Genomic DNA, 12,156 nt, shown 5'->3' with positions numbered 1-12,156 from the left:
CTCATTTTGAAAAGAGAGGCATTTGTTTTAAAAACCAGGTATATCTTTCTTAAATAAAGGTTGTGTTTCTGAAAAGTTGGGAATAAATAAATTTTGGTCATGAAGTGTTTCAAGTGAAAAGAGGTATATTTTTTTTTCAAATTTTATTTTTTATTACAAAGGGTATTACATATGTGTCCATTTTTTTCCCCGCCCTAGACAGTCCCCTAGCCTCCCCTATTCCCCAGTGTCTTATGTCCATTGGTTAGGCTTGTATGCATGCATACAAGTCCTTTGGTTGATCTCTTACCCCCCTACCTCCCAAAAGAGGTATATTTAAATGACTCCTACATTTTAAAAAATAATTTTTAAGAAATTGAGCAATTAGTCCTCAACTTTATCTTTATTTGAAATCTAGATGGTCAGGATATTCAAGTGTTAAGTTTCCAAGGCTTACGGCAAGATAGGCCTCCTCCATATGTGTGTGTGTACAGATACAGATGCATATTTAGTTATTCAGACATTAAAAATAGTTGACTATGTAATCCATTGTGAGATTGTGTGCATTTTCCATGCTTTTGTTTTTTCTGCTGATGTGGTGCTGATGTTTTGCTTGAGAAACATAACTGAAGTGATGAAGATTCCTCAGGTTAAAAGCTGATGCATAAACGTTGCAGATTTGTGATCTACTGCAGGAATAGATGCCAAAGGACAAGGCCCTGGCCAGAAAAGAACTACCGTAGTACCCCTTATACATGGTTTCACTTTCCGAGGTTTCAGTTGCCTCCAATACTGAAATACTAGATGGAACATTACAGAAAAAAAAAACACAAAACCAATTCATAAGTTTTAAATTGTGCATAATTCTGGGAAACCTATGAAATCTTGCTCCGTCTAGCCTGAGATGTGAATCATCTCTTTGTCCAGCATATCCATGCTATATACATTCCCCGCCTGTTTGTCACTTAGTAGCGACCTCAGTTATTAGAGCGACAGTGCTTATATTCAAGTAATCCGTATTTTACTTAATAATGACCCCAAAGCGCAAGAGTAGTGGTGCTGGCAATTCAAATATGTAAAAGAGAAGATGTAAAGTGTAGTATGCATAGGAAGAAACAGCATATATGGGGTGGTTCCAGCATCCATTGGGGCTCTTGGAATCTATCCCCTGAAGATAAAGGGGGGCTACTGTATTCCTAACTATTTAGATCACATCAAATCCTCCATCTTTGGAAGAATATAGAAAGGTTTTTATTTTTAGAGAAAAATCTGAAAATAAAACTGAGAAAACCTCAACTTTGAGCTCACTCTTAATATGACCATCCCTCCAACCTCCACCACTCTTGTATTTCCAAATGCCTAGGGAACATCTCCAATAGGTACCTACCAAAGGCACCTTATGACTGGACAGGGCAGGCAAAGGGATAAAGAGATCGTGAAAGAGGTGTTAGCCACATGTTCAGAGAACGGCGAGAGGCTTGGTAATGCTACCTGATCGAGAGACGGGTAACAGGATGGTGGCGGGCTGGTGGGAGAAAGGCCGTAAACTAAGGTAGAGACCAGATCATGAGAGGCAGCATATGTCAGCTAAGAAGTCAGCCAGATAGGAGAACATTTTTGCTACCTCTGACCAGGTATTTTCAACCTGCCTCTATCCCAGGAAGAGGCAGAAAAATAGATGCAGCCCCAGCATATTCCTGGACTTAGCATCATCATGTCAATCTCACTAACCCTGCTGGGTCAGTATAATTTTCTCCTAATTGGTCTTCAGGGTCCAGGACAAAAATCACCTTTTCACTCTTGTTTCCTTTGGTCCCACTTCTATGCAGAACTAGATCTCCTCTCCTCTGTTCTTACTGCACTTTATTCACTACCTGTTTCACGGTCTCCCCTGCTTGAATACCAGCCCATCTGTGGCCAGGACACACTGAGCACTGTGCCTCCACACAACTGGTGCCATCTCTGCTGGTGGCGGGGTGAGGGTCAGGGGGGCCGTGACAGAGTAACTAATGAAGAAATAACTGACAGAAAGGAAAGGAGTGAAACTGCACTTAATCACGCCCACCCCATTCACCCCTGCATGTAGGAGAAGGGGTGCATGTTGGGAAGAAAGGGTATACCCACAAAGCACACACAGCATATCCATAACCAGAAGACAATCTTTTCTTTCAATTTAGTCCTGTGTCTTTAGATATAATGAGACAACAATGATCCAATCTGGAGAGTCTGCTGTTATAGTATTTTTAATATTCTCCAGTGTTTCCTGTTTTAGTTTTAAAATGTGACTGAGAAACTGAGATTCAATACATTAGGGTCACAGTCACATCTCATATGTGATGAAGGAGATTGAAGGGTGCCATGATAAATCCAAGAGTAGAATCACGGTCTGAATTTTGTTTAATTATTTTAAGAAAAAAAAGACTGAGAGAGAAATGAGGTGTACTTTTCTCTTGCCACAGATCTTCTCTATTCCCAATTCAACCCTTTTCACTACTTGCAAAAGATTTAAGATATTCATTAACCTGCCAAAAAACATCTGCACATTTCTAGACACATCCTCACACATTCAAATCTGAATGGCTTCTTTCTGCTCCAACGATCATGGCTCTATTCAATCAAAATTAAAGTGAGATCTTCAGAACTGTACGTGGCGTGATGTCAGTGGCGACTGAGGATAAAATAGTCATTTGATAGCAACTTCTATATAAAGCATGTCAACAGGGGCAGTGTTCCTTCAGTTATTCTTAACTTAGGACCTAAGGCACAAAAAAGACCAGGCAGGGCCAGACTCTGCCACAATTCCAAAGAAAGCGGGGATACACACAGAGTGCACACAGAAGCTCCTTAATGTTCTCTGGTGCGGGGTGGCCCCTGGCTCCCAGCCTGAAGCCCAGGAACAGGCCCATTCTCACAGTGGCCGCCCAGATGCCTCCACAGCTGCACAGACACGAAGTGCAGTGTATGGGACCAGCCATGCTCAGGGGCGCCACAATCTCCTGTGTGTCTGACAGTTGGTGCAGGCCTCAGAGACAGGACCCAGCTCAGAGAAGGCCCTTTGTGGTGGGGTATTCCTCATGGCCCTGTTTCCCTAGGAAAAATGCATTTTCCTCTAGCCATTCCTTCTGGGCCTAGGCTAACTCATTATCCTGTGTCCCCCTGCACAAACGAACCTTCTAACTGGGCCCGAGATGGCAGCAGCTGAAACCTCGCATCCCATCTCACTTGCCCCTCGTAACAGTGCAGTGAGCGATAAGTGCACATTCAAAATAGGGCGGGGCCCAGAGCAGTGACAAAGTTGGTAACAAGTCGATGCCACCCACCGGATTCTTCAGCACATTGACATGGTGCCAAGGGAATTCCAAGGAAAGGGTCTAGTCTAGAAGAGGACAGCAAAGATGACCGGGGAACATCCCGAGTCTCCCACACTGGGAGGACATCACCGGGCTCAGCCAATGTTGTATAAACTTTGTCCTGCCGCCTTGTTTTTACTTCTTGTCTGTAAATATTCATTTACCTCACTGGAAAGGTAACATATGCTCATTGAAAATCTGCACCCCTAGTAAGACACTGGAGCTTTTCCCTGCTGGCCAGTTTTCTATACACAAAAAAGTGGTCACACTTGTTTGCAGTACCCCCATCTAGCACATCACAACTGGCAGCACATACTAGTACAAATTGACTTGTGATAGAAGCGAAGCAAACGAGTAAGAGGCACCCCGAATACGACAATGTATGTACCCTATCAATTAACTGCATGATCTTTTGCTATTAGTAAAGTGCAAAACATGGGCTCTACCACCTAAGGGTGCCTCTTAAACACTGAACTATAAATTCTCACCACTGACTTATAAATTCTGTGTTTTAAAACACAGAATTCTGGTCCACAGCCAGGGAGGGAGCAGTTGGTTTGGAAACCAAGTTCCAACCCTAGCTATTTATCTGCTCTGTGAATGAGTGGAGGGAAGGGGGTACAGCAAGAGATATTAAAACACCCACAGGGCCAGGCCAGCAGGTAGAATAAACGATGGAGCTGATGGTCCTCCCCATCGCAAGAAGACAGCTGCTATGCTGCTTGGGTAGGCTGTTGTCAGGAGAGAATACAGGCTTAGTTTTGCCAGAACTTCCAATATTTTAAAGAGAAGCTAGAAATACCAGTTTTTATACAAAACTGTGCAATTTTGAAGTTCTAGTTTACATGTCTTTAAATGCACCATGTGGCCCAAACAAACATAAATGAGGGTATTATCCACCCTATAGACTGACTGGTTTGCTACTACTTTATAAGCTGTAAGATCCACTCCATGGTTTCTCTTTCTTTTAAATAGGACATTGACTGCTATCTGCCCTCCACTCGGGGTTTATTTAAAAGCACAGAAGGGGTTTTATTATCATATAACAAAATAATCCAAGTACATTCAGAAGTAAAAAGCAGCATAACATGATGTGACTCCCCCGCCCCTTTTTAAACCACGATTTATATAAATGTTCATACATGGACTTGACATTTGGTAGAATTATTTGAAATATGTACTCAGGCATGTTAGCTTCTAAATAAACAACAGAGGAAAACTGTAATATCCTTAAAGGATGAGGGTGTGACCAATTGGTTCAAGTGGTGGGGCGAAAGCCTGGCTGGAATAGCTCTGATTTTTTAAACAAACGCTGTGTAGAGACAGGTAATGTAGACAAAACCTCTCAGGAAGCACCGACACAGAGGGCAGGGGGAAGTGGGGTGGTTGCCAAAAGAGAATGCAATGAAGGTGAAGATAAGATATTTTAAAAATTGATGGAATTCCAAATGTTTGTATGTTGATGGAATACATCCTGTTAAAGCAAACAAACAAATATGACTACGAACTGAAGGAACTGTTTCTGCAAAATACTGGACAGTGTGGGGTGCAGTAAAAATTGTATTAGTAAGCATTAAGAAGCCAATCTAGTAACATTTTAGAAACACAGGATTTCACTACACAAAGAAGTCAGAAAAAAAGAGAAAAAATCTTTACTATAACACACATTGCCCCACATTTTATACTGTGCCATTTCCGTATTTGTCCTTTTTAGCCTACTTCTAGCACAGTCTCTCTTTGCTAAAATACATTAGTTGCCATGGAAACGATGTTACAGTGCGTGAAACCATTTACTGTCCTTGGAAAGGCATTCATGATAAAACTGAACAGTGGTATGTTTTTAAAAAAAGAGAGATCCAACAGAAAGCAGTTGTGTAAGAACACGAGATCTCAAAATCATGACTTCAAAGTATTCCTCTGCCACCAATATCATATTCCCAGTTTTGCCCACATCAATCAGAGAAGCATTTTCCTCCTCCTGTACACCAAGTGGTACCTAATCTCTGACCTGTTAGGGAAAACAATAGAGTCCCTATAATTCACACTTACCTCCCCATTAGGGAGGGGCTGGGAGATTACAGAATCAGAATGGCTTGTAGGCTTGACAACACCTCTGTTATTGGGGATGATTTAATCCTGATACATTCTGCTGTCCAACTTTGTTATTAGAGATAGAAATGATACTTAGGACATAGAGATTTGAACTTGAATTTCCTTAAAGCCATAGATTAGCAAGACACTTCCTTTTTTTCTTTCATCAATTCGAAGTAAACCATGCTCATTCTTTTGAGAAAATATACTGAGCAGCTCTCATGTGAAATATTGGCAAAGAAAACGGAAGGAGAAGGCCCTTAACAGCTTAAAATCTAGTGGGACCAGGTGGACGAGGGTGGGAGCATGAAAAGCCTTCTGGGCCGTAGTGAGGAGCTGGACTTTAAGTCCTAGGAAGACAATGAAGGGTTTTACCCAGCAATGTGATCTCACATAGATATTTAAAAGCTCACCCAGCTGTTGTGGGAGTGGGATTGGAAGTCAACAGTAAAGGAAGGCAGAACAGTAATGTTATCAGAATAGTCCAGACAATAGAGGATGATGCAAAGGAGATGGAGAAACATGATCTCTAACTAGGGTAGCCTTACGCCTTGGCTTGTTTGTGGATGTGCTAGCTTACACCTATTGTTCCAACAGCCAGTTGGATTAAGCATTTGTCCAGAGGTTTCATTTTTTAAACCAATATTATTAATAGTTGCATTACAATGTACCACCATTGGTGCACATGCACTTCCAGCTTCTGCCATAGTCTTACTAGTGGGCGAGACAACTGCATGGAGAAGAGAATGTTCACCATAACATGTGATTAAGTCTGAAAGGTGACCAATGACAATCCATCTCCTTTCTGTCCTTTCCAACCTTGGCTTAAGTAAACACCCCCTTTCAAGGCAACACGTAATATGCTCACTAATAAAACAAAAAGCACTTGGACATGACCAGTTAAGGACAGCCAACTCCTCCAACTGTCAAGTCTACCAGTCGCTGGATGCTACTGGCCAGCTGCCCTATAACCCACGCTGCAGCCTGAGATGTCCAAAATCACGAGGCAGAGGGACCAACAGGAATTATAGGAAGTTACAGGTTAGGTTTACATGAAATATTTTTGGGAAACAGGCCTTCTCAAGAATGGTGTGCATGCTCTCACTACAGTGTTTTTGTCATTTATTGATAGTTATGCTATTTTACTCTGCAATATTTAACGAAAAATTGAATTTGTTTTTCAAGAAAGGTGATGATGAATGCTAACTGGCACAAAATGTTTACTGATATTTATTATCTACCATGGAAGCCATAGTGATGTCATTTACTAAATAAACCATAAAGTCACACATCTGCTCTAACAGCAGCAGCAACCACTGGAAATGTTAACAGTAATTGTAAGTAGCACTGTGTCTGAGGATGACACGTTCTTAGAGCTCACTAACAGCACTCTAGGAAGCCCGACTCTTCTTTTAGGTCGAATGGCTGCTTTTCTCAGCTGATTCTGCCTATTTTTGAGTTCAGGCTTGTTTGTGCTTATATGGAAAGTGAAGGGATAGCTTTAGTGTGTTGGTTTTATTAGCTGAAGGGAAACACTTAGCAAACAGTTAACTGATTCCAGCTTTGTGTTAGTATTAACAGGTATTTTAAAAAGAAAAATTAATCAATTCTAAGAATAGTTTTATTTTTTTCTATTTCCTGAGAGCAAAGTAAAGCGGTGGAGGTTCATTCTGTCACAGGTAAAACATCTCATGTTATTGTGAATGTTACTGTAACTTGTGAAAAGTTTAACACAAGAGATGAAATTTTTTGTGTAACATAAATACAAATTTGTGATGCTGAAAGCAGTTGCCCTTACTAAATAAAAAAAAAGCCTATGGAGAAAAAGGTTACTTGGAATTGGGTATGGCATATGAACACCTCATAACTGCATTCAAACAAGTGGTTATAGCCTACCAAATGAAAAATAAACTATAGATGAAGAAATTGACAAGTTAGAAATATTGAACTACAAAATTTTTGTGGCAGTGTTCTGTGAATATTCAGCATATTTGTACATGCCTTCTGTTTTACTGCCTGTCAGCATCAACCAGGTTTTAAAAATGCTTGAGAAATGTCTGAATCAATGTAGGTGTGTCATAGTGGTATGATAGATGCATTCTATAAAGTTTGGGTGCATTCTGTGCCAAAACAGTTGAAATCTTTGTTCAAAGCAGTGACACTTCTGCTTCTAAAGCCTTTAGCCAATAGCAGTTATTAAAAAACAAGACTTGCTAATAGAAAGATGTTGAAATTTATCCCAAAGAAAGCAAAGGAGGAACAGAACACATTAAATTATGAGAACTCAAGTAGTGTCCAAGATTTAATTCTGACATTGTATTATGTTTTGCAGTATCTCAACTTGTGATGATCTTTTAATGGTGCTCCCAGTTTTTTGTTTTTTTAAATGTTTTTATTGATTTTTAGAGAACGAGGAAGGGAGAGGAAAAGATAAAGAGAAACATTGATAAAGAGAGCAATACATCAATAGGCTGCCTCCTGCATGCCCCCTACCCAGGATCGAGCCCACAACCAGGGCATATATGTACCCTGACCAGGAATCGAACCTGCAACCTCTTGGTGCATGGGATGATGCCCAACCAACTGAACCAACACCAGCCATGGCGGTGCTCCCAGTTTTAATTAAATACATTTATATTCTGTACCAGAATGGAGTGAAATTATGAAGATCTATGATTTTGTGTCATCTAACTGATAAAAGAACTGAAAGGACAATAGGGGAACTTATTTTCATAAGTTTTGTCTTGTAAAAATACTGAGGATAAGAATTCTGAATGGGGAAAATACCTGTGATAATATTTGGGCTAAAATATTTACAAATTTCAATATAAAAAAATTATTCTGAGAGAGGTCTCCACTTAGTAGAACTTGCTCTCAGCTGAAGTGTATCTGTAGAAAGAGCTACTTTCTCAGTTAAGAATATTATGACATAGACACAAATGCCAATTGAACATAGTAACAATTTCAAATATTAACTATAAAACACAACTTGGAAGATTACAGCAGCTCTATGAAAAAAATAAAAAACCATTCTTCACAAAAAAGAACCAGTGACGTGAATATTAGAGACATATGGCTAAAAAGCTGAGTAAGGTGAGTGAGTATGTACCAAGAATAATTAGTCCTATGTTCTTTTTAACGTCTAAAAAGTTCTTTTTTTGCTCTAATATATATGGGCATGATTATAATTTTTAGAAATTTTATTTTTGAGATTTCAAATAAACCTATAAATACTATAAAATGATGTCGGTTAATAAATCAACATTTAAAAATTCTATATTTATTTTACTTTTTAAAATTTTCATTGTGGACACTATTACAGAAGTTCCCATTTTCCTCCCCTTTGTCACTTCTACCAAGCCCCTACTGCCCACCCTTCCCTCTGGCCATCACCACACAGTTGTCTGTGTCTATGGGCTATTCATATATATAGAGTGGCCCAAAAAATGTATACACGCACTTTGAATAATTAGAAAGGCATGTTTATCAAAATACATTTCATTTTCAAAATTGAGCTATCAGCTGTTAAAGTGTGTATACATTTGGGGGACACTATGTTCTTTAGCTCATCCCTTCACCTTCTCTCATCCAGCTCCCTCTCCTCCCTCCCCTCTGACAGCTGAGTGGCTCCTTTCAATAAATGTTATGGTCCCCCATCTCTAGCTCTCTTGGCTCCCACTGACAGATGAGGGAACATATGAAATGTATTTACCTTTTGAGAAGATGTGTTCAAAACATCACAGTAATTTTCTAGTAGGAAAATACATAGTAGGTATCCCAACAGGCAACATCCCACCTCACTCCACCCTGCCAAACTCATGCTTTTTTAAACAAGACTAAAGATTTCTCTTCCAAAATTACTAGGCACTTCAGGAAACAACAGGGTTGAAAACATCTTCTTAAATGCAATATCATCCTTGTATGAATGTCAAAGAGGAATGAAATGTACTTAAAAAGAGCTAACTGGTTTTTCCCCACCTCTCTCATTTGAGTGTTCTAGTAACTACTTATGAATTATACTTGAAAATGAATCCTTTCATAAACTCATGCTTTATTTAGTCCATGAGGATGGAAAAAAAATATGAAGAGCTCCTCCCCTCACAGTCAGAGACTACAATTCCTAGTATTCACCCTGATACCTTTAAAATATGGAATTGAAGGGTCACACCCAGTGAAGATTCCTGTATCCAGCATTTCAGGATATTGATTAGAGAAAGGCCTAAAATTTGAATACTTTCCTCTGACCTGAGGCTCCATAGCAACTGAGATCCTTCCTTCCAGGAAGGACTGTCTTTTACTAAACGAGGGAAGCCCAAATCCCCACTATATTTTGGAATATCTGGTGGACAACTCTGCTCCTCCAAAAGGCACATTCTTCTCTAAGATGGACTGACCATAGGGATGTTAACCCACAATTTACTCAAAGAAAAAAGCATACTAATAGTATGCAGCAGCAGCAGCATACTATTAAAACAGCTCAAATGCAGTGTGGCAGGTTTGAAATTTACACTCACTACTTAGCTGTATATACACTAAATATGTTACTTCATTTCTCTATAGTTGAATTCAACTTGATCATGATCATCGCATTTCTGCTTATGAAGAAAAAAAACAATCTTGCTACTTCCAGATAACTTAATCTCTTCAGATTTAAAATTTGAGCTGCTTCAGGGCAATCAGTCAAATTTAATTAATCTCAAACTGCCTCTCATGGCTGTGTTCATTTCTCTCTCCCTCCTTCCCCAGGGGAAAATTACAGACCACCACAGAATGGAGAGAGAACCTGGTCTAGGTGCTGCCCTGCAAGCCCCCACTGGTCTCCTTGGGAGGTGCCATCCCCTTGTCTTTGAATGTTGGCCTGGCTCTGCTGATGGGACTGGTGGATATCTGCAGTCATGATTCCAGCCCGCCTTCAGCAGTGAGGCTGGCACAGTCCGTTCTGTGCCCTCTTCACTCTGACCCCAGTGCTCTCTCACCCGGCTCTCTCAGCACCTCCACATCTAACTGAGGAGGCCTGCAGTGCCGTCAGGATTTCTCCTATGCCACATGTAGGCACCGGGGAACCAGGAGGCGACACCATCTCAGGGCTAGTTTCCACAAGGTGCTTTCCTTCAAGAGTTCCAGACAGGACGCAGGGTCCAAGTGCTATCTGCATGCAGATTATCCTCCACCCACCTAGAGTGGGGGATTCCAGCCACCCATTCATTTCTCATCTCTAATTTCATCCAAATCTCTACAAGCTCCATCCTCCAATCCAGAAAGGTATTTCCTGCCTCCTGCAGCCTCCCTCCTGCATGGCTGACTGTACAATATATACCAGGCCTTCTGAGATCTGGCTCCTTGGAATAATTTTTTTCTAACAAAGTCTGCCTCTTTTAAAGGAAAGCCTGGGCTAACTCTGATCTCTGAAATATGCTTCAAGTGCCTGTTTTGAAAGTCCACAGCTGAACAATGTCTTCTTTGTTCTAGTCTATAGTCTGTCCTCTCCCTGAAGTAATAGAATCCTTAGCCTCCATGGGGGAGACTCCCAGGGCAACAAGAATTAGGAGGAAAGTAAAGTAAATTGAATACCAGTTCAAAATGTTAGCCCCAATAAATTGGCTGGTCATAATAAAAGGTCTCAGAGGTCCCAGAACACTCATTCAGGGTTTTTAAAATGTGCCACATAAAACAAGACATTCTTCTGGAAGACACCATTTATACATATTTAAATCAAGGACTAAAGGGGCTTATGCCTTTCAGTTTCTTGAATTCTTTATATCTAATGTCCTAAATTTCTGTTTTGTTCAGTGGAAATCCATTCAACAGGAAGTGACCCTTGTTCACTATCATTTTGGATCTCTCCAATTCTATGGGTTCCCTCTTCCTAGGACCTTCTCACCTCTGTCTCTCCTCCTCCACACCTGCTATGTTTACTCATCACATTCCTAAAACTTCAGAGCCTTCCTTACCTTAGCCATCATCCCAAATCCAGGCCAATTCCCTATTCAACCTGAACCTACCTTCATCTGATTCAATTGATATGTTCTCTAGTCTCTTAGAACATCCTCCTCACAAGACCATTTAAACCAATTCTCAACTCTACGTCACCCCCAAAGTCAGATTTTCCACTCCAACATGATAACTTTCAGGCAAAGTCACAAAACTGGGCTAAATAGAACCATCAAAAATACCTACAGATTCCAATGGGACCTCACAATTTCTCTGTAATACCTTCTATCTATTTATTAACAGATTATCCTATATTTTTGTTACTCTGGAGTTTTTCTGCATTTTCTAAGCCTCCCTCCCATCTCTAAATCTGTGACCCTCAGATGACGGCTTAGCCTCTAATTTTACTGAAAAGGTTCAGGAAACTCCACACCTTCAAACTTCTTTCTTTTCCAATAATGTCACTGCTGTATCTTCATCTAACTCAGAGTGATAGTTACAAATCACACATAGAAAGTACTGGGCCTGCACTTTCAGCATTCAAACCTATAAATACCTTTCTCTTCTGTTATTTCTCCCTCCAAACTGATAATTTTTATCTCTCTGAGGGCTATCATGGATTGAATGATGTCCTCCTCCACCCGCCCCCAAACCAAAAAATGTCCATCTGGAACCTGTGAGTGTGACCTTATTTGGAAAAAGGGCATTAAAAATGTAATTAAGAACCTAGTGATGAGTTCATCTTGGATTAGGGTGGTTCCTAAATTCACTGACAAGTACCTTTATGAGAGGAGAATGAAATATG

The sequence above is a fragment of the Myotis davidii genome, unplaced genomic scaffold (genome assembly GCF_000327345.1).
Source record: "Myotis davidii unplaced genomic scaffold, ASM32734v1 scaffold196, whole genome shotgun sequence".
In the NCBI taxonomy this organism is placed as follows: Eukaryota; Metazoa; Chordata; class Mammalia; order Chiroptera; family Vespertilionidae; genus Myotis; species Myotis davidii.
The sequence above is the reverse complement of the archived record's forward strand: the minus strand, read 5'-3'. Positions refer to the sequence as shown.